This window comes from Mandrillus leucophaeus, unplaced genomic scaffold (assembly GCF_000951045.1).
Source record: "Mandrillus leucophaeus isolate KB7577 unplaced genomic scaffold, Mleu.le_1.0 Scaffold37, whole genome shotgun sequence".
NCBI lineage: Eukaryota > Metazoa > Chordata > Mammalia > Primates > Cercopithecidae > Mandrillus > Mandrillus leucophaeus.
This window is the reverse complement of record NW_012103920.1, coordinates 225,094-246,386: the sequence shown is the minus strand read 5'-3', so window position 1 is coordinate 246,386 and position 21,293 is coordinate 225,094. Positions and strand designations below refer to the sequence as shown.

General features: G+C 40.2%; 1 protein-coding gene and 1 long non-coding RNA gene across 2 annotated transcripts in view; one reads left to right on the top strand and one right to left on the bottom strand.

Moving 5' to 3' along the window:
- The window catches only part of LOC105546816, a 540,685-nt gene that overhangs the window by 326,238 nt on the left and 193,154 nt on the right, over positions 1–21,293 (top strand). The gene's annotated exons all lie outside the window — the stretch shown is intronic.
- LOC105546783 overlaps positions 11,310–21,293 on the bottom strand; it is a 36,081-nt gene continuing 26,097 nt past the window's right edge. The window contains exons 2-3 of the long non-coding RNA XR_001007141.1: positions 12,729–12,836; positions 11,310–12,525 (exon numbers count right to left, since the gene is read on the bottom strand). This is a non-coding gene — a long non-coding RNA (uncharacterized LOC105546783). The remainder of the gene's footprint in view (positions 12,526–12,728; positions 12,837–21,293) is intronic.

Here is a 21,293-nt window from a genome sequence, read left to right as displayed (position 1 = left end):
ACAGAACAGTGAATAATTACGCACATAACTAAAGTGAATACTCAGGTGAGATCCCCAAGTACACTCTTTCAAGTATGGGTTTGATATTCCAACTAAAGCAAATGTAAAACTTGAATGTTAACAGTGGGTATCTTCTATTAGTGTGGTTGTTTGCTGTCTTCTCCAGAATGGATGTTTTTAAGAAGTCCTTTCACCTCACCGGTTCCCATTAGCTGCAAAGGTTACCCCTACATCCTTGAATCTCTGTATTTTTTAAACCTATTTCTCTAATGCTGCTTATAATATTGTCGATAATATTTATCACCCCTTGGCTTGTTCATATATATTTCTTTCCACTATAGGTATATTAGCACGTTTTCACGCTGCTGATAAAGACATACCCTAGACTGGGTAATTGATAAGGAAAAGGAGGTTTAATGGATAGCCCTCACAATCATGGTGGAAGGAAAAGAGGAGCAAAGTCATGTCTCACATGGCAGCAGACAAGGGAGAATGAGAACCAAATTAAAGGGGTTTCCCCTTGTAAAACCATTAGATCTCGTGAGACTTATTCACTACCATGAGAACAGTATGGGGGAAGTGCCCCCATGATTCAATTATTTCCCACCAGGTCCCTCCCACAGCATGTGGGAATTATTAATTCAAGATAAGATTTGGATTGGGGACACAGCCAAACCATATCAATAGGTCAAATGCAAAGTCTGAAATATGGAGAGGAAGACATCATTATAAATCCTGGTTCCATCACTTGAATACGTTACCTTGAGCAAATTATTCCCTTGCAGAATCTCAGTTTTTCCACCTGTAAAATGGAGACGGCAAAAATTAACAGTCACCTCAAAGAGTAATTACGACACCAGAATGAGTTAATGAACATCACTGTTTTGCTAGGTGGTAGGGTTGAGTACAAACCTTAGCAGTTTTGATTGTGGTTGTTGCTGTTGTCATTACTAATTACTCCCTAGATTCATCTGGGTTTTGCAGTCAGTTTGATGCCTTGTTCCATAGTTTCTTTTTTACTTCCATATTTGGTTCAGGTAAAGTTGGCAAAGTAAGAAGAGCTGGATTCTTCTTACCTGCTTCACCTTAGCTGGTTCCTGCTTCATATATCTTTAAAGATGTTTGTAGAAAACTAATCAGCGTCTACGTTTGTTTTCTAATTTTCTTTTGCTCACACATACCATGGCCACTTGATTAGCAATCAGTGCTATGTTGGCAGGCACATACAGGCCTTGTTCCTACTAATCAGAGATGTAGGAAGCAAATGCTCGTGTTTAAAGGGAACCCTTTTTTGAGCTCTTGTCCCATGACTCCTAATTGTTGTATTTCTCAAACTCAACCCAGCTGCAAGCTTTATTAGGGAAACATTTATTCAGATAAAAGCCTCAGTTATGAAAGAGGGGTAATTATTTTGCAAATGTGTTTGAATCACTGTATGCTATAGTGTAACTCATCCCCAAATAGAGAAGGTGCACATTTGGGCTGAAATGTTGCTTTGTAGATGGACAATACAATAAGCATATGACTGGGAACTTCTGGCAAATGATAGGAAAATGGTCAAATGAAAAGACATCAGTAAAATGAGAGATTGGAAAAAAAAAAAAGTGATCAGGAAGCTCTGAAAGCTGACCAGAGTGAACAAAATGCCTAAATTCCATTCATCCACATTCATTTGTTTATTCATTCATGATCCATTGAATATTTTGGGGCTCCTATATATAGTTTGCTCTCAAAGAATTTAATGTTTTAGTTGGGAGAGATCAATGAAAATACGTTAACTGCATGCCAACTGGGATCTCCCATTCCGTGAAATCTAGATAGAATTGGACTAAAACTCTGTTGCATGCCTTGAGAATGCTCAGTGATATCTGTGACATTTCTGGAATTTCACAGGGGTGGGTGCTCACTACCAAAGATTCCCTCCTAGCTCTAAGATCAGCGTCTGCTTGTTTTGTTGTTTTGCTTCATCATCTTTACATTGCACAATCCACGTGTAGAAAAATAGCCCTTCCCTTTTCTTCGAAAGCATTGTGTGGACAGCACACTTTATTGAAATTCTAGAAAGTTGTATTTGGAGATTGTATCAACTCCCAGTGGAATATTAAACATGGCTATTCTTAAATGTCCTCCAGGCACCAGGCCTATTTTCTTTTGTTGCTTGTACCTCGCTCTCTATCTCTAACTATCTCCAAGTTTTCTTTTTCCATCCCTGTTCCCATCTCTCCTCTTGATTTTCTACCCAGTATGTGGGGGCTGTTACATGGTATGAGTATTCTATATTCTTGCTCTCTGATTGAGTTCCAATCTCAAACACTTATATGCATACCCAGCAAGTTGTTCTCCAGAATGTAACAGTTCTCTTCCATTTAAAAGAAACTTCCCTCAGTGGTAATTCAAGGAGTTCTTCATATATCCTGAATATAAGTCTTTGTCAGATGCATGAATTACAAGTCTCTTCCCTTTGTGTCTTGTCTTTCACTTTCTTAATGGTATCATTTGATAAACAGATGTTCTGTATTTTAATGAAGGCTAATTATTTATTTTTCCTATTAGAGTTATTGCTTCTTGTGTCCTGTTTAAGAAATATTTACATACCCCAAGGTCATGGACATTCTCCACTAGGTTTTCTAAAAGCTTGATCTTCATAGGTTTCATGATTAATTTTCATCTTAAACTAATTTCGTGTATGGTGTGAGGTAGAGGTCAAGATGTATAATTTTTCCAGTTGCTGCCACACAATTTATTGAGAAGATCACCCTTTCCGTCACTGAACTGCAGACATAAATCAAATAACCAATATGTGTGATCTATTTTGCACTCTCTTTCCCTGGTCTTTATATTTAACCTTGTGCCAGTATGAAGGTGGTAAATTTTAATCATTTTCCTTTTTATGTCGGCATTTAAAACTATCCTGTTATACGTGCTCTGATAATAGAAATACAGACTATAACACACGCCAGAGGATTTAACCTAAAGGAAGAGGGTCAGAGTTGGCTTTCTGAGTGGATGTGTCATTTAGGTGGAGAAGTACTTCATGGGTCTGCATTCTAGGGCATGCCCTACTTGGCAATTTGCTCTCTTTATGATGGGATGGGTCCTGTGATGTGGCTAATGTGAACCATGCTATATGTGCACTGGCCTGGAATAGATAACAACAGTAAAACAAGGAAGATGCCCAAGAAGAAGTCAAATAACCTCATTGTAAAGATGTGAAATTGAAGTTTAAAGAGAACATGTGATGTGCTCAAGGTCACAGAGTTGATGAGTTACAATGGTGAGATTGGAATTCAGGTTTCCCAATAGATCCAGCCTCTTGCCATGACCCTGCATTGTCTCTAGGTACAAATGCTCAAAGTTGCTGAGCTATAATGCGGTGATGCTTGGATTCGTACTCAGTTCTGTTTAACTTCAGAGTCTGTGCTCTAGCCAGTATCCTTGATTACCTCTTTGGAAAAGCTGAGTTTATTTGTATGCCTAACTAAGAACGAGCTAATTGATTCCCATTTTAATATGACAACTCTGCCTTAGCACTATCAATATGTGTCCAGAAAATCTTACGGTGCATGACTAATTGCACTTTGGAATCATATACATTTAATTACATAATTGATTTGAGAGTTTAGTATTTACAATTATTGTCATCTCCCACTTACTGAGCTTCCATTCTTCCATTCTAATTGTCTTTGTTGCAGACTTTTTTTCTCATGCATAGAAAAGAAAGGCACAATTTCTTTTTTCCATATTTATGTGTTATATATTGCTTTAGCATCATGAGCCAGATATGATAGTATTGACTAGATCAGTTCCCATAATGTACCCTTTGCAGGATAGACTGTGAAAGTATAATTTTGGCAAAATGACTGAAATCCCTGTGAATGATTTTTTCTTTTCGTATATAAACCTAAGCATCCAATAGTGAAAGTTTATACGACTCAAATAGAAAAAGAATTCATGACAAAAGGTGTGATTATTGGCATAAGACCCTGAAATTCCTTTCTGGGTGAAATAGGCCCTTTCTTCCTTCCACAAGAGGCTCTGACTGATGAGTTGGCTTTTATCAGGCAATGTATGTCTGATGCAATATCTGTGGATAAAACCACCAGCCCCTATCAAGTCAATCAAATATTTATTGAGCACTTATTATGTCCAAGACACTGTGGGGAACAAAGAAATATAACCTGGCCTTGCCCTTCAGGCTATATCAATTGAGATAGAATTTGGACTGCTGCAATCAATTACACAGATGTCTCTCAAGCTAGTGCCTTGATGCTAGATGGAAACAAGACAAAATGCCCTTAATAATGAGTTAGTTTTCTTTGTCAAGTGATCGACCTGCCATATCATTGAGGTAACTTCACATTTTCTTGCATCTTTTGCAATTAGCACCTTCAGCTGACTCTGCAACCTGTCAAGAAAGAGGGCCCAGGCAATGTTGTCCTTGGCATCTTATTCAGGTCTTGCTTCCACTGCAGTGAATGCACTCAAATAGCCCTTTATAAACTGAGTCCCCTTGAGACTAAGTATTTAATGTCTCTTGATCTCCAGCCTTAGGAAATAACCCAATTCATTACTCAGCCATTATGTAATTCATTACTGTCATTAGAGATCAGGAGAATTGTGTTACGAGAACTGAGAATGCAAGGCAAACCTCACCTCTCTTTGTCCAGCATGATTAACAGACTGTGGATGGGCCCTAATTTGGAGTCCCATTTATGGGATTTGGTTTTATGACATCCTCCAGCTTCTGGAATGACTTGCAGAGGCATTGCTTAACCTGATGGAAAACAGATTACTAGTCAACGTGTTTATCAATACTATGTGTCTGTAGTGGGCTTTGGTGGACTCCTTTATGGGATTGTTGATCTCTCAACTGAACACAGCAGTTGGTCAGGAGGGTTATTAAGGGAGAATGCATTATTAAGGGATGGATCACACCTCAGCCAGAGTAGGTGGTTATTCCTACTACCTGCTTGGCTGTCAAATGCATCAATTGGCAATTTGTATTTCTTCAGCTTTCTTTCTGTGTTTATTCCGTCTATCTACCTATTTCTTATGGAAGAGTGACCAACAGTATGTACCCAGGAGGTGATGGTCAAGAGTATAAAGTTTCAGAATTAAAAAAATTATAGTTGCAAAGTGGATATTTTTGGATAATACTGGAAAAATGGAAATATTAGATCATGAAATCAGATATTATCCATGCTTCTGTGTTGACTAAAATAATTATCTTACTATGATGTTTCAGTTTTCCCATTTGCTTATTGCCTGTAATTTTGACACATCTGCCTCAATTAATAAGAAGGGTACAAAATTAAGTAAATTTTACAAAGAGACATTTTAAAAGAACTCTTTGTTCTAGGAGGAAACTTATCACATTGAAATTTTCTTTGATATAAAATATCAAAAACCGTAACTAGATATTTTATTCAAATATTAAGCTTGCAAGTTTGGGAGCAGGGGTGGGAATCCCACTACAGTCGAGTTATTTTGATGTTACTTTCGAGGCTTAGAGTTTATCTTCCATATTTCCAATGAGAATCAATTCCTCAAGTGGAATTTTATGATAAACTGCTGAAAGTAGTATTTACAGTGGAAACCCTGACAAGAATGAGTGTCACCGGGAGTAATGAATTCATGATGGAACTAGTTGGGAGTGTGTGACATTTTAAGTGCCTCATCGCTCTGAATTCACTTGGCATTTATTGTAATAGAAATGACCATATTGAATTCATTTGGCATTCATATGGACTTCACATGTATTTATGGAGATGTAACATGGTAATTTAACATTTACTCTACTAAGCATTCTTTAATGGACATTGAAAGACATTGTCATACAATGCTTAATAAAGCCAGTAACTCTAACATTAATCTATCAAAACAAAGAAAGGAAAAACCATTTTGATTCCCAAAGCACCTGAGTAAATTCTTTGGATAAGCCAAAATTATGTATTTACTCCCCCAAATCTGCTTTCTAAATTTTTAAGCCACAAGGTTGACTCTAGGACCAAGACAATAAAGCAGATGTTCAGTTTAGGATTCTTTATATTCTAAAATTGTCTGCAAATACATTAATCTCAGTCTAAAAATATTAGGGGAAGATTTTCTTGGAACATCAGCAGTAAATTTAACACATGGCATGCCTTCAATAGATTTCTCTTTTTCCCCCTTTTAGAGTTCAGTTTGCTCTCTTCAACATAGTCCCAAAAAATACATTTCTGTTTCTTCCTTGAAGAAGAATTATTTTTAGAACAAACACATCATTATTTGGGAACAATCAAAAGATCAAAGGCATAAGAATCTTTGCTGGAAAGTGAAGGAAGACTTCTTCAACCAACCAAAATGACAATCTTTTATTTTTATTCTAAGAACAGAGTTGTTCCAGGACACAGCCTAATGCAAACTCTGCTACTAGTCACTTTCAAAATGTTGTTTAGAATGCCTTGTTTTTATATTTTCTCTTAGTTGCTTTCTTTACACCACTCAAAAGCAGAACCTTTATTACAAACACACCAAAAGGTACCATATAACTAGTCTTCCTGGTTTGAATGTAACCCATGTTCAAGTATGATTGTAGAGTATTAGTTATTTTGACATCAATTTACTGAACACATTTTAATGAGGACCAGAAGGAAGGACAACATTTACTTACTTTCATGATATGTATCCTATCCAGGTCTTGTAGGTAATAGCACTTTCAAACTTACTATAGAAAATTCAGTTACTGTAAACATCTTTTAACTCTGCGTTGTGAGAGAGTTTTCAAATCTTTGGCATTACCCTGCGTAAACCTCCTCACAACCCAAAGAGATATTTTGAGTAAGGGGATGAATTAGTTTCTTAGGACTGACATAAAAAAGTACCACAAACTGGGTGACTTAAAACAGAAAGTACTTGTCTCACAGCTCTGGAAGCTAGGACTCTGAAATCAAAGTGCTGGCAAGGGCCACGCTACCTTCAGAGTGTCTAGGTGGGGATTTGGCCTCACCTCTTTTAGGTTCTGGTAGCCCCAGGTGTTCCTTGGCTTGTAGCTAAATCACTGCAATCTCTGCCTTGTTCCTCACATGGTGTTCTCCCCATGTCTCTGTCTTCACACTGCATTTTCTTCTTATATGGACCCCACTCATACTGGAATAGGCCCACTCTAACGGCTTCATCTTAACTTGATTACATGTGCACAGATTCTATTGCCAAATAAAGTCACTTTTGCAGACACTAGGGGTTAGGAGTTGGACGTTTCTTTTAGGGGACACAATTCAACTCCTAAATGGGGGTCGCCTGACAGTTCTTAATAGGGTCAATATTTCAATGCATGCCTTTGTTTTTTATAATGATCTTTCCTATGATACAGGGTGAGACAAAAACCAACTTATTTGCCTTTAAGAGCTTCTTTGTTTTCCGCCATTTGTGCTAGCAACAGTCAGAGAAATGAAACCTGTTTTTTGTTGTTTTTTTTTTTTTTTTACAGCAGATTGTTTTTCTCAACCCATTCTATCTGAAAAAGAACGTTCTCTAGTTACTGCCTCTTTGGTCTAAGGGCATCTCCTTGGTTTCTGTGTTACAGCCTCTTGGTGTTAATTATAAGTTGCTTTGCTTTACAAATTCAAAATGAATCTTATAGTGGTTGACAAAAGCCAGGATCCTGAGTTCAGGATCCTGACCAATTGGATGCTTCATTTGAAATCAGAATCTATGTTCACTGTGGTTTATTTGGGGTATCTGTTAGGTTTCTCTTGGTTGCAAGCGAAAGGAATTCACTATGATTAGTATCAAGCAGGTAAGGAAAGGGAAGAAAGAAGATTGTTGGGGTGTGTCTTAGTTCGCTAGGGCTCCTATAACAAAGTGCCACAAACTGGGTGGCTTAAACAAAAGAAATTTCCTGTCAATCTGTTCTGGAGGCTGGAAGTCTAAGGTCAAGGTGTAGGTAGGGCTGGTTTCTTCTGAGGGCTGTGAGGGGAATCTGTTCATGCCTCTCTTAGCTTTTGGAGGTTTGCTAGAAACCTTTGGCATTCCTTAGTTTTTAGCTGCATCATCCCAGTCTCTCCCTTCCCTTCACATGCCAGTCTCCCGTGTCTATGTCTGCCTCTGAGTCCAAATCTCCCATTTTTTTTGTAAGGACATGGTATGGTTTGGCTGTGTCTCCACCCAAATCTCATCTTGAATTGTAGCTCCCATAAGTCCCATGTGTTATGGGAGGGACTGGTGGGAGATAATTGAATCATGGGGGTGGTTTCCCCCATACTGTTCTTGTGGTAGTAAGTCTCATGAGATCTGATGGTTTTATAAGGGGTCTCCCTTTTTGCTTGATTCTCATTCTTTTTCACTTGCTGCCAAATGTAAGATGTGCCTTTCACCTTCCACCATGATTGTGAGGCCTCTCCAGCCACGTGGAACTGTGAGTCCATTAAACACCTTTTTCGTTATAAATTACCCAGTCTCAGATATGTCTTTATCAGCAGTGTGAAAATGGACTAATACAGGATACCAGTGATACTGGATTAAGGTCTACCCATGACCCTATTTTAATTTGATTACCTCTGTAAAGACCCTATCTCCAAATAAAGTCACTGAGAGTTAGAACTCCCACATATCTTTTTTGTTGGTGGTGGTAGGTGGTGGGCAGTGAAACCCACAGCAGTGAGAGAGTTGTATGCACATGGACACAAAGGAGCACCTGATCATAAAAAGAAGGAAACCAGACCTGTCTGGGCACTGCAATATGTGAATCCGGAACTCTCCAACTGATATGCTTCAGCTTAGATGTTGCCCATCACCATATTTCTGTGTCCTGAATTTCACATCCTCAAGAATAATTTTATTGGTCCAGTTCAGCTCAGATACCTTCCCTTGGCTCACTCTTAAATGGCCAGGGAGTGACGGCACAGGTCAGAATGGTCATGTTTTGGGGGGTGTGCAAGTGTATGTGTGCTTGTGTACATGTGTGAGGATTTTGTCCCCTACAAAAGTCAGTGGAATCATTGTGAGACTGTAAGCTGGCAAGGAGGGTATCTCCTTCCCCCATATCCCTCACCCCATCCCAGCCTCTGGAGAGGAAAGACTGCCTGTGCTCTCAAAGAAGAAGTGGCTTTTCATTGATTCAGAAACAAATACCAATTTTTTTTTTTTCCGAGATGGAGTCTTGCTCTGTCGCCCAGGCTGGAGTACAGTGGCGCAATCTCAGTTCACTGCAAGCTCCGCCTCCCAGGTTCATGCCATTCTCCTGCCTCAGCCTCCTGAGTAGCTGGGACTACAGGCGCCCGCCACCACGCCTGGCTAATTTTTTTGTATTTTTAGTAAAGATGGGGTTTCACCGTGTTAGCCGAGATGGTCTCGATCTCTCCATCTCCTGACCTCGTGATCCACCCGCCTCAGCCTCCCAAAGTGCTGGGATTACAAGTCAGCCACTGTGCCTGGCCAACAAATATCAACTGATATCTGCTTCCTACAAGTTGTTCTATCCTGAGCTGGAGGTATAGATACAAGCAGTGGGTCCTGATATTCAGCTATTTGCATGGGTAAGACTGAAGTAGGAAAGGACTTTTCATCTCCTCCCAAGCCCAGGACACAGCTCACCTTGAGGGCGTTGGGCACGCTGGCAAGCATTATGTAAAAGAACCACATTTAGGTTCTTATGTGAGACCGCTGCATGAGCTCAGTCCGTGGCAATGAGTCCTATTTTGTTGAGATACCCAAGCAGAAGTTCCCTTACTGCCAGCATCTACAGGGCTGCCATGTGCTCCCCACAACTCTTCCAGGCTTGACTCAAGTGCAGGGAGGCCCAGGGAACGCCAAAGAGAGGGTCTGTTCATCATGGACCCAGGCTTGCTCTGATGTCCATAACTGTCTCCCCCTGGGGATTTTGATGAATATTCAAGGACATAAATTCACACCCTGGCTCAGGTATCGTACACCCATGGGAACCAGGAGGCTCAGTATGTCTTCCTAAGTGTTCCATTTCCTTCCCAGGAGCCACAGAGCTGCCACAAAGAGATGAGGCCCACAAACCATTGCATGTGTTTTCTTTAGTGCGAGGTTTACAAGACTCCCTCCCAACAGGGTCGTCATCTCAACACATGTCACTTGGCTGTACACTTCACTGGAACATTGTGTTGTGCTGGGGCTGAATTAAATGTACAATTACTGCACATTTTCTCGAAAGGAGTTTTGACAATGATAAATGCGTAGACATTTTTCCACACTCAGACAACCTGATTCCTTGCCCATCAAGTGGCTCAGGATTCACTTTGAAGAACTGGTCTCTTGTAAACAGGAGAATGTGGGTGCTGCCTGAGAAGCTCGTGGGCCTGAGTTCAAATGCCACTTCTACCTATCATGTACCATCTGAGCGTGGGCAGGTTTCTTACTCCTGCTGGCCTGAGTTTTCAATGAATAATCATTGCACCTCTGATAAACCTCATTGGCTATGGTATTTCTACTATGCAAAGCTGAGACGACACTTGAAAAGTAATTACTACAGTCCCTGGTTAATACTAGGCTTTCAATGAGTGTTGGTCAGCGTTCAGGCAGGTAAGTTATCCTCTTGCCTAGAGCAGTGATGGCTCTAATATGAGTTCAGATCCCCACAATAGGAGAAACAGGGCTTGTTGCTATTCACAAAGCAGAGAGTAACCATAACTTTTCTTCAGATCCTTGAATATAATAACAGTAGCTAATATCTGTTTACTTATTACATGCTAGGCAGTGTGGTCAATTTTCTGTGGATCAGATGATTCAATTCTCATACAAACCCTGTGAACTTTTTGGTATTTATTTTACATGTTAGGAATCCTGGTGGGCCAACTGTAGCCCACTGGCCCCTCCAGATCCACTGTCCTCCGTTCTCTACTCTCTGGTGCCACAAGATGCTGATCTGTATGAAGCCTTAGGAAGGAAACCAGGAGACCTGACACCCTGTCTTGTTCTCCCTCCACCTCTGATTCCTCACTAGTGCTTCTAATTTACTGAAGCCAGCTGGAAACCAGAAGACAAGGCTGCCAGGTGCTCTGCCCAAGGACAGAGCAGGGTATAGAAGGGAGAGTAAATTCAGAAGGCTAAGCAAATGCACTCAGCACATCTGCTTGTGAACATACTGCCAGCAAGTGCCATTTGTTTTAAGCAATAGAGAATTAGATATCCCCTTTGCTGTACTCTTCCAAACTGCTTATTTCTTTCTCCTTTTTCCTCATAGACTATGATCTCTTGATATTATAGCAGGAAACCTGGCGTGGGCTAGCATCTTAGTGTAATCCAGCCTCTCTTAGATTTGTGGATATTTCATTGTGAAAAGGTCAAGATAAAAAATACATTACTAAATATCCATTTATCCTTTATTTTCTCATCATATACAGAAAGGTTATTGGCAAATATGGCCATAAAGATTTTATTGCTCTAATTTTTATAGCAAAAGCAGACATACTTCTTAATGAATTTTGGTTTATTAGATCACCAATGGCCAACATGGGGTTTCTAGGTCTTAGGAGACCCTGATTGTGGCAATGAAGGTCTGCAAGCTATTTTAAATATTTCAGAAAATCTAATCTAATCTTACTTTTACAAGTGAGAAAGCTTCACAAACAAAAACGTCAAGATGTTTTGCTTTTGACTGAAGTGATATTAGCTCTGCATGGTGAACTTAGTAATTTAATTCTGATCAGCAGCTCTGATTGGCAGTTATATGTGCCTTTGATTAATAAAACATGGGTGAGAAAATAAATTATTACTTAATCTGTGCAGTTTGCTAGATAAAGTCTTTGAAAACCTGGAGTCAATTGGATGGAAAATAATGAACTGGGTGCTCAGTGGTGAAATAATAAGCACCATACCAGCTTGGCATGTCTCACATATGTAGGAAAGCCAAGACAGGCTTCCAGATGGGCCGAGATCTGATAAACAATTCCAGTGAATTATTTGTTTTTAGTAATAACAATAATAATAATAATGATGATAATAGGTAACATTTATTAAGTGGCCAGACATAGTGCTGAAACGCTCTCCATGTAGTATTTTATTTCTTCCTTCCAACAGACCTAAGAGGAAGGCACTCCGATTATCCCTTATTTCAGGTTGGTCTCCTTCAGAAGCAGACTCAGACATTTATGTGCTCAGGTAGTTTATTTGGGAGGTAATGCCAAGAAGCACTGGTACGGATGAAGAAAGTTAGCTAGGGAAAGCAAGGAAGCCAACACAAGGATGCATTGAAAGGCGGGTTGTCTCTGTGGGCACCTGGGATGCCACCCTCCTTGACATATCTGGGGATAGGGTAGAACATACCTCTGAGTTGTAACACACAGTCGGCGAGGAAGCTGGGTATTGCTCCTCCGACTCCTGTTTGTAATTAGTTCAGAGCTGCTTTCAGGGAAGTCAACTTCCCGGAACTTCCAGTTCACCACGTGGAAAGGAAGGAGCCAAGTATGTTCCGGTGGCTACAGAAAGCCCTCAGATACTGAGATACAGGGGCTTCCAGAAAGCCTCTGGTGACGCACAAGGATTTGAATGCACACCAACAGCATCTGCTGCAGTTCTGTCCTACAAGAGAGGAAGCCAGGACTTCACAAGTTGAAATAACTGATCCAGAGTCACCAAGCACTTATGATGGTGTACTCTTCCAAAGAATTTTTTTGCTGCCTATGTCTGAAGGCTACCAATGTCCATTAATGTACCAAATGAGCCCTTGTTCTTAGAGTTTTTTTTTTTTAAACAACAGCTTTATTGAGATATAATTCACATACCATACTATTCACTCCTTTAAAGTGTACAGCTCCATGGTTTTCAGTCTATTCACAGAATTGTGCAACCATCGCCACAATGAATTTTAGAATTTTTTTTTTTTAAATCTCCTGGAAAAAAACACACTATCCCTGAGTGATACCTCATTTTCCACCATTACATCCTCACCTCCTGGCGGCCAAAAAATCTCATTCTCTGTCTCATTTTCTTTTATGAACATTTTATAGAAACTGAATATCATATCTGACCTTTTGTGCCTGCCTTCTTTCACTTAGGATAGTGTTTTAAAGGTTCATCCCTGTCATTGCATGCATCAGTACTTCAGTCTTTGCACTGCCAAATAATACTCCATTGCGTGGATATATAACATTTGTTTATCCATTCATTGCTCGATGGACATTTTAGTTGTTTCCACTTTTAGGTGATTTTGAATAATGTTGCTATGAAAATGTGCCTATAAGTTTTGGTGTGGATGTGCATCTACCTAGGAGTAGAATTCCTAGGTTATCAGCAACTCTATTTTTAACCTCTTGAGGAACTGCCAGATTCTTTTTCCAAGCAGTCCTAGAGTTTATTTATGATTTTAATTTGCTATTTAATTAAGCAAGATGCCTGCCTCACACTGTTTGGCAAAGGAGAAAAATCACCATCAGGCGCTTGGAAAGATAGATTTCCAGAATTCCTAAAACATTCAAGAAGGATGTTATTGGTACATTATCAGAGTCGAGTAGATCCTGGATTTTAATGCCTGTACTTGCTTTTTACTTATAAATGATTAATACTTTTGCTTCATAATTATCCATTTAGTTTATGATTATGGGTTGTCTGGTTAACCCTACTGGGTGTAGTGATGCATGCTTTCATCAAAAACATTTTTGGCCTGCAGTTTCTAAGTAGCTAGATTTTAAAGCATATACAGGTGGCAGTTCATTCAACATGCATTCATTTTTGTTTTTATTTGTCACCTGCTGTGAGTCAGTCACTGTGTTAGGTGCTATGAATAAAGTCGGAGGACAAAAACCAGATACAATTGCATTAGAGAAAAATAAACTTTGAAGGAAACTGCACTAGAAGACACAGCATTTAGTCATTGCTGGGATTCTCTCCATCACAAGCAGCCACTGTATTCCTATCATTCACCCTGAATCTAAGGCAAGCTCTGCTCACAAATGCCACACAAGGAAGAAGTGGAAAACATCTTCTCCAGGAGGGGCTTGCAGTGTAAATATAGAGACAAAGAATGCCTTAGGTGTGTCCTCCACCTAGCATAATCAAATACTACTATGAAATATGCAAAAGTCTGTGTCATCACTGACATTCAGTCTTGGATTTATTCTTTTTTTAACTCTGTGTACTAGACACTGCCTCTTGGATGTCCCATAGCTCATCAAACTACACAAGTGCAAAGTTAAACTCAATCTCCCCATGAACCTCCACCCTCAACCCAGCCCCAAACATTTTTTCCACTGTATGCTTTTTATTTTAGCAAATCAAGGGTGCTACTCACCGTGCTGTTGCCAAAACCACAAACATGGGCATGATTCTTGGTATTTCTGCAGGCTTCTCTCACCTATCCACCAGTCAGGCAGGTCTTCATCATTTAACCTTCTACTTCTCTCTTGACAGATTTGCTTCTCTCTGTCCTCATCTTCATCCTAGATCTAAACCACCATTATCTCTTGCTTGCAAACTTTTCTTCCTAATTCTAGTCTTTACTCTCTAATTTCTGCTCCAAATGGCAGCTGAAGGATTATTTTCAAGCTCAGATGTATCCTGCCCCACCCTTTGGAACTCCTGATGTATCATCCTTATCCCCAGGTTTAAGTCCGTTTTCTTTAACACATCAGAGCCTTGTTCCAAATGGCAGATGAAGGATTATTTTCAAGCTCAGGTGTATCCTGTCACACCCTTTGGAACGCCTCATGGATCATCCATATCCCCAGGTTTAAGTCCATTTTCTTTAACACATCAGAGCCTTGCTCCAAATGGCAGCTGAAGGATTATTTTCAAGCTCAGGTGTATCCTTCCACACCCTTTGGAACTCCTCTTGGATCGTCATTACCCCCAGGTTTAAGTCCATTTTCTTTAACACAGCAGAGCCTGTCCTTCATGACCCAGCCCCTGATGACTTCTCTGATTTCATTTTTACCCAATCCCTTACCAGATGCTTATGTTGAGCAGAGTCAAGTCAAATCTCTTTCTAACCCTAGAATGTGGCAGGTTCTTTCACACTGGAAAGTTTGCATAGAATGAGCTTTAAAAAGTACTTTTTCAATAGCTTGTGTCTCAGTGGATTTCTATTAGTTAAGATATGGGTTTGGATGCCATAGTAAAGATTCAAATGTCAGTGGCTTCAATAAGATAGATGCATATTACTCTCTCAAGTGATGATTCAGGCAGGAGCAGTTCTAGATTGACGTGGTGGCCCCACTGTGTCACTTAGAGACGAAGTGGAGGCAGGGATGGAGAGACATAAATCTGTCTGAGAGATGTATAGGAAGCTGAATCTTTAAAACCTGGCTTCCCTCGTATTTTGTGGCATTTGTGGAATATAGCCTGTGTCCTCATGGCCCCAGGCAACTCACCACCACATCCACATCTTATCCCAGTCAGTGGGGAAGGGGAAAGGGGAACCATATTCCTTCTCTTGAAATACACAAGTGGAAAGTTGCATCTACCACCTCTCCTCATATCTTCTTGGCCAACTGTTGACCATATGATGAAATCTAGCTGCAAGGAAAATCGGGAGATATTGGTCTTTCTTTGGGGGACAAACAGAAGTTTCTGGTAATTATTTTATGTAAAACTAATCCGAAGAAATAAGTACATTTTCCTTCCAGACATGGCAATCCTGGCAGGGTTGGGGTCAGTGGAATCACACCACTTTTTGCTAACTAAACAAATTTTCAAGTCAACAATGTCAGATATTGGAAATTCAAGATAGATAAAGGCCACTAGTACGTTGGCAATAGCATGCCCTCTTTACAAATAAAATTTAGAGAAGTCGTGGGCCTCCCGAGTACCCATAACATGTACATGCCCCGCCTGCTATCTTCTGAATCCACCCTCTGTGCTGAACAAATGTGCAGGGCAGTATACTTTGGTGATTAAGAACAGCAGCTTGGACTTAGAAAGGTTTGTATGTGTAATCACTTATTAATGTGATATTTACAAATTCCCTAAGTTTCCTGAGTTTTATTTTCCCACAAGGATGTTATATGCATTAAGTGGGATAGTATCTAGAAATTGCCTAGGAAATGCCTGGCCAATGATGAGCATTTAATAAACGATCTCTAGTATTAGTTACTACAATTAATATTTCTTGAACTGTTTCCACTATGACTAGTTATTGCTTCTTTTGGAGACACGATAGCTGGAAAATGTGCACTCATAATTTTGTCAATGTTTATTTCTTCATAAGGCAAGACAAAAGGAGTCCAGTGGAAGACTCCTCTTCACTTTGTTCTTAATCTACCTGGCCTAAGATATTCACACTTGTCTGAGAGGTGGCAGAGGTGGTTGAGGGACCACAGCTCTGTCTTTCTCTTAGTAAACTCACAGATTAGTAACTAAGTACTCAGAATCTGCTGTGTGCCATACCTAACCTAAAATCCCAATTCTACCCATTTCTGGCTGTCAGATCTTGGAAAAGATTCTTGACCTCTCTTAGCACCAACCTCTGCTTCTAAAAATGACAATAACTTGAATACCTACTTAACAATTTTCCTGGGAGGAATAGCTGAGATGCTTCACATAAAAGTACTTAAAAGAGTATCTGATATATCGTTCATGCTTGATAAATATGAGCTGACTTAAATTCCCCCATTTAAGCATGAATTTCAGCAGAGGCAGTAGGGAGAGAAAGGAGAGGCTGCAGTGAAGAAAAATTTAGAAGGCATAATGGAAAGGGCCTAGTGATGGTCCAGTGTCAGGGAGATGGACTGGATAGAAATGTAGCAAATTATCCTCAACAATTTGATGATTTGATAGAATGGTTCACCAAGATGGAAAACGCAGTAGGGGAGGAGAGGGCTTGAGAGGAAGACAATGAGTACAATGTTAGGCGTGGTCAAGTTGAGTGGTCAAGGGATTCACACATGGAGATATTAAACAGGCATCAGATAGCCAGGTCTGAAGCTCTGTAGAGAAGTCTAAGTTCAAAACATCCGTTTAGGAGTCACTTGACCCAGGAGTCACCAGCCACAGGTCACAGGCTCCATTGTCTTTAGGGACCAGTAGCAGTCAGGTGAAAAGCAGGAAGGAGAGATGGTTAACTTGGGGCCAACAATGCAATGCATGCCCTGCCTGAAGGCCTTCAAGTGCATTCACCTGGGTGAACGAGCACATCTTAGGTGTACTCAGCCTGAGGTATGAATGGAACCTTCCGCCTGGGAAGATGTTAAAGTGGTTATGAACCAATGAAATCTACCCCCAAGGTTTTCCTGGTGCAAAAAGAGAAGACTGAAGATCAAATGTACAATGTTCTGCAGTGTTGCTGAAGTCTACATCAGACAGTATTTTGGCGAGGAACAAGGCTTCCCCAGCAGTGTTCATGATCTGACAGCTGTAACCAATACCTGACATTCCCCTTTTGGATATAAATAATTATCTTTCACAGTTATGGCACATACACAACAAGAAAATTTCCCCTGTTATTTGGAAAGCCTCTACTTTACAATTCATGTTTACCTTCCAACTCTTTTATACATTTCAAAGTCATGTTTTGTTTAAAAAGATGACAGACACAGGAAAGCATTGGTGATGGCAATGTAATTAACGGACATTCATTTCACTCAAACTTGCATGGTGATTTTTGAGGGGGGGGGCACTGGGAAATGATGTTTTGTCTCCTGTATTAGTTTTCTGTTTCTTCTGTAACAATTTACAACAAACTTTGTGGCTTAAAGCAATCCATGTATGTCTGGATGGCTTTGATTCCTTTCTGAGGCCCAAGGGAGAATCTACTTTCTTCCCTCTCCCAGTTTCTAGAGGCTCACAGCCCCTTCCTTCGTCTCCAAAGCCACAAAAGTTGCATCTCTCCAGCCATTTTCTGAGTCGTTACAGCTCCTTTGCACTCTTTTCCACCTGTGTTTCTACTTTTCAGGACCCTTGTGATTGCATTGTGTTCACCTGGGAAAGTTAGGCGCCTCTTCTTATGTTAAGGTCAGCTGATTAATCCACATTCCACCTGCAAAGGTTCTATTTGCTATGTAAGTTTGTAAGTTGTTTTATATCTCTGAGTAGTATTGCATGGCATGGATGTACCACACGGTTGTTGTTGTTGTTTTTAACTATCTAGTTGCTGAAAGACATCTGGTTCGCTTCCAGTTTTAGCATTTATGAGTAAGGCAGCTATGCACAATTGTGTACTGATTTTTCTTTTAATGGAAGTTTTCTTTCTCTGAGATGAATTCGCCCAAAAGTGCAATGTCTGGGTTATATAACTGCATGTTTTGTTTGACTTAAGAAAAAAAAACATTGCTAAACTGTTTTCCAGAGTGGCTATACCATTTTAGATTCTATTGAAGAGTTTTGAGCAGTAAGGTGATGCAATCCTATTTATGTTTCAAAAACATTCTCTGGATGATGGATCAAGAATGCCAGTAGGGAGGGCAAATTCAGGAGCAGGGAGATCAGAAGGGAGCCTCTGCCGTGGTTCAGGTGAGAGATGAGAGAGAGAGTCATAGCATGGGTGGGTATGGTTGAGATGAGATGATGAGAAGCAGTAGGATAAGGGACATATATTGATGATATAATTGACAGTTGCTGCTGAACTGTTTGTGGAAATTGGGAGAAAGGATTCAAGGAGGATTTCTATGGTTTGGGCTTGAGGATGGTGGTTTGTGGTGTACCTATTTGTCTTGATAATGGGAGGACAGGTATGGGAGATGACATGGGAAAGAGATGAGTGCCTGTTAAATTCTACAGTGGAAACCTTGAGTGGGTGTTTAGAAATAAGAGTCTGGAGCCAAGGGGAGATGTGGGAAGCTGGAGAGAAAGTGAAAAAGGACAGTGTCTATAAATATGCCCAGTGCAAAGCATGGCATAATCACAGGCAAAAGCTCTCCACTCAATCTCAAGAACAATCTTTTTTCACTTTCTGGGTTTCACAAAATGGCACCTTGAGTTTCCATTTCAATATAGCAGGTACAGTAATCACAAGAATGTGCAAAGCAGAAACAAAGTGCAATGCGCACCCAAGTCTCACGGAGGCTCATTTCTGATATGTTTTGGGGGAAGTTCTTTGTATAAGCACATCATAGAGAAGGTTTTGTCTTTCATTTGTCCATAGCAAAGTCGTAATGTTTCTTTAATCTTTTAAAAAAATAATCATTATTAACATAAACAAGTCTATTGTGATTTTTAATTCTAGGAAGAATTCCATACAAATCGTTTTTAGTACACATATTTCTGTTTTATATTGTGATTTGGAGGGTTTAAAAGGGTAATACAAAATATGGATAGTTTTTTCATTGCCGGAACGTTCCACATTGGATTCTGCCTTGGCAATGACTCCCGTGAGCTACAGTTGAGGCCAAAGCAGATGCTCCATTTCTATGGATCTATCACTAGCCACATGACTCTGCAACTGCCACTGCCTCCCCACATCCCCTGAGCTGTCGCCAGCACAGAGCTGCTGAATCCAACTCAGGCTTCATCCCAGCTCACATTCCACCTTCCCCACAAGGACACCAAGGCCCAGAGATGAAATGGGACTTCCCACCACAAGTCAATGAGGAGACGGAGTAGCCAGGCCTAACACCCAGGCCTTTGGCTTATAGCTGCCCTTCTTTTTCCCAGGTGCCCACCTCAGAGGCCATCCTTGGAAAAGGAAACGTCACTAACGTATGGTTCTGAGGAAGCGGAGAAGAGAAAGGAAGTAACATGTTCTTCTTTTCTTTAGGCTTCTTTCCACTGGGTAAATCTCAATACATAATAAAATGAAGGCCCCAAATGATTTGCAAAAGAGTTGAAATGAGCTTGCTGCAATTGAACAAACTGTTATGAAGCCCCTACTGTCTTTATCAGCAATTCACAGTCTTTTGTCCATAAGAATAAGCAGGGGACTTAAAAAAAAAAAAAAAAAAAAAAACACTACTGATACTTGGGCCTTACCCCAGACTAACTAAATTAGATCCTCTAGGATGGACTCTATTCTCAGTATTTTTCAAAGTTACCCATGCTATTCCAACATACAGCCAGGAATGAGAACAAACTGGTCTATGGTACTGTGCTAATTGATCCTGTCTTTGGTTCTCGACTGGGGGTGATTTTGCCTCTGCAGAGAATAAAAGGCAAAGTCTAGAGACTTTTGGTTGTCACAGCTGGGATGGGGGGGCTGCCATTGGCATCTAGTGGGTAGAGGTCAGTGATGCTTTTCAGCCTCCTGCAATGCACTAGACAGCCTCCACCACAAAGAATTATCTGGCCCCAAACATCAATAGTGCCAAGGTAGAGAAACCCTAGTTTAATGGAAGCCCTGGGGAACACCCCTTTCCTGGGTGTAAATCCATGGTAAAATAACATGGATGCTATGACATGTGGCCCGCTGGAAGACACGCATGTCAAATCCGAGGGACCAGTGAATGTGAGCTTATTTGGAAACAGTCTTTGCGGAGGTAATTAAGTTGAGGATCTTGAGATCAAATAATCCTGGATTATCTGAGTGTATCCTAAATTGAATTTCAAGTGGCCTTGTAAGAGTCATAGAGGAAAACAGATACACAGGGGAGAGGGTGATATGACCATAGAGGCAGAAATTACAGCAGTATGGCACCAAGCCAAGGATTCCCAGATCCACCAGGAGATGGATGAAGCAACGAAGGATCCTTTTCTAGAGACTTCCAAAAAAGCCTGGTCCTGCTGACACCTTGATTTAGGTCTTCTGGCCTCCAGAGGTATGAGAGAATAAATCACTATTGTTTTTTTGCCACAAGGTTTGTAGTAATTTGGTACGGCAGGAATAGGTAACTGATACAGATGCCTGTGCCTTTGGTTGCAAAATTCATCAAAGCAAATTAGGAGAGATTGGGTCCATGAGAAGGGATAGGATGCACGCAACTCATAAGGCCAAAGACGGACAGGAGTTGGGGTTAGGAAGATCTAGAAGAGAATCTCACAAAGATGCAGGTGAAACTCTGAACCCTGGCCAGGGCAAGGAAGTCGTGAAGCTCAAGCAATACACCCAGTGATGATTCTTCTGTCCACGTTTCATTTCTGAAAACTGGTTGTTTCATTATATTTTTTGGTTTTTCAGATCTCAAGGTGTCAGTATCTTGTAACAGTACTGAACTTGATTCGCTGTGAAATGCAAGACATGTGAAATAGAAACAAACTTAAACTTTTAATAATTTCATTTACTAATGGTCACTAATGACCTAAAACCCAAGACACATATCTTTTAAAAATTAGATTAGGGAAATGATATATAAGCAAAATAATAATTTAGGAAAATGTGTAATTATTTTTCTTTCTTTTGTAAAAGTTACTTGTAATTAACAAATGATCATTTGTGTATTTTTCTAGCAACACCTAAAACTTTCTGATCTTTATCCCTGTAGCCAACA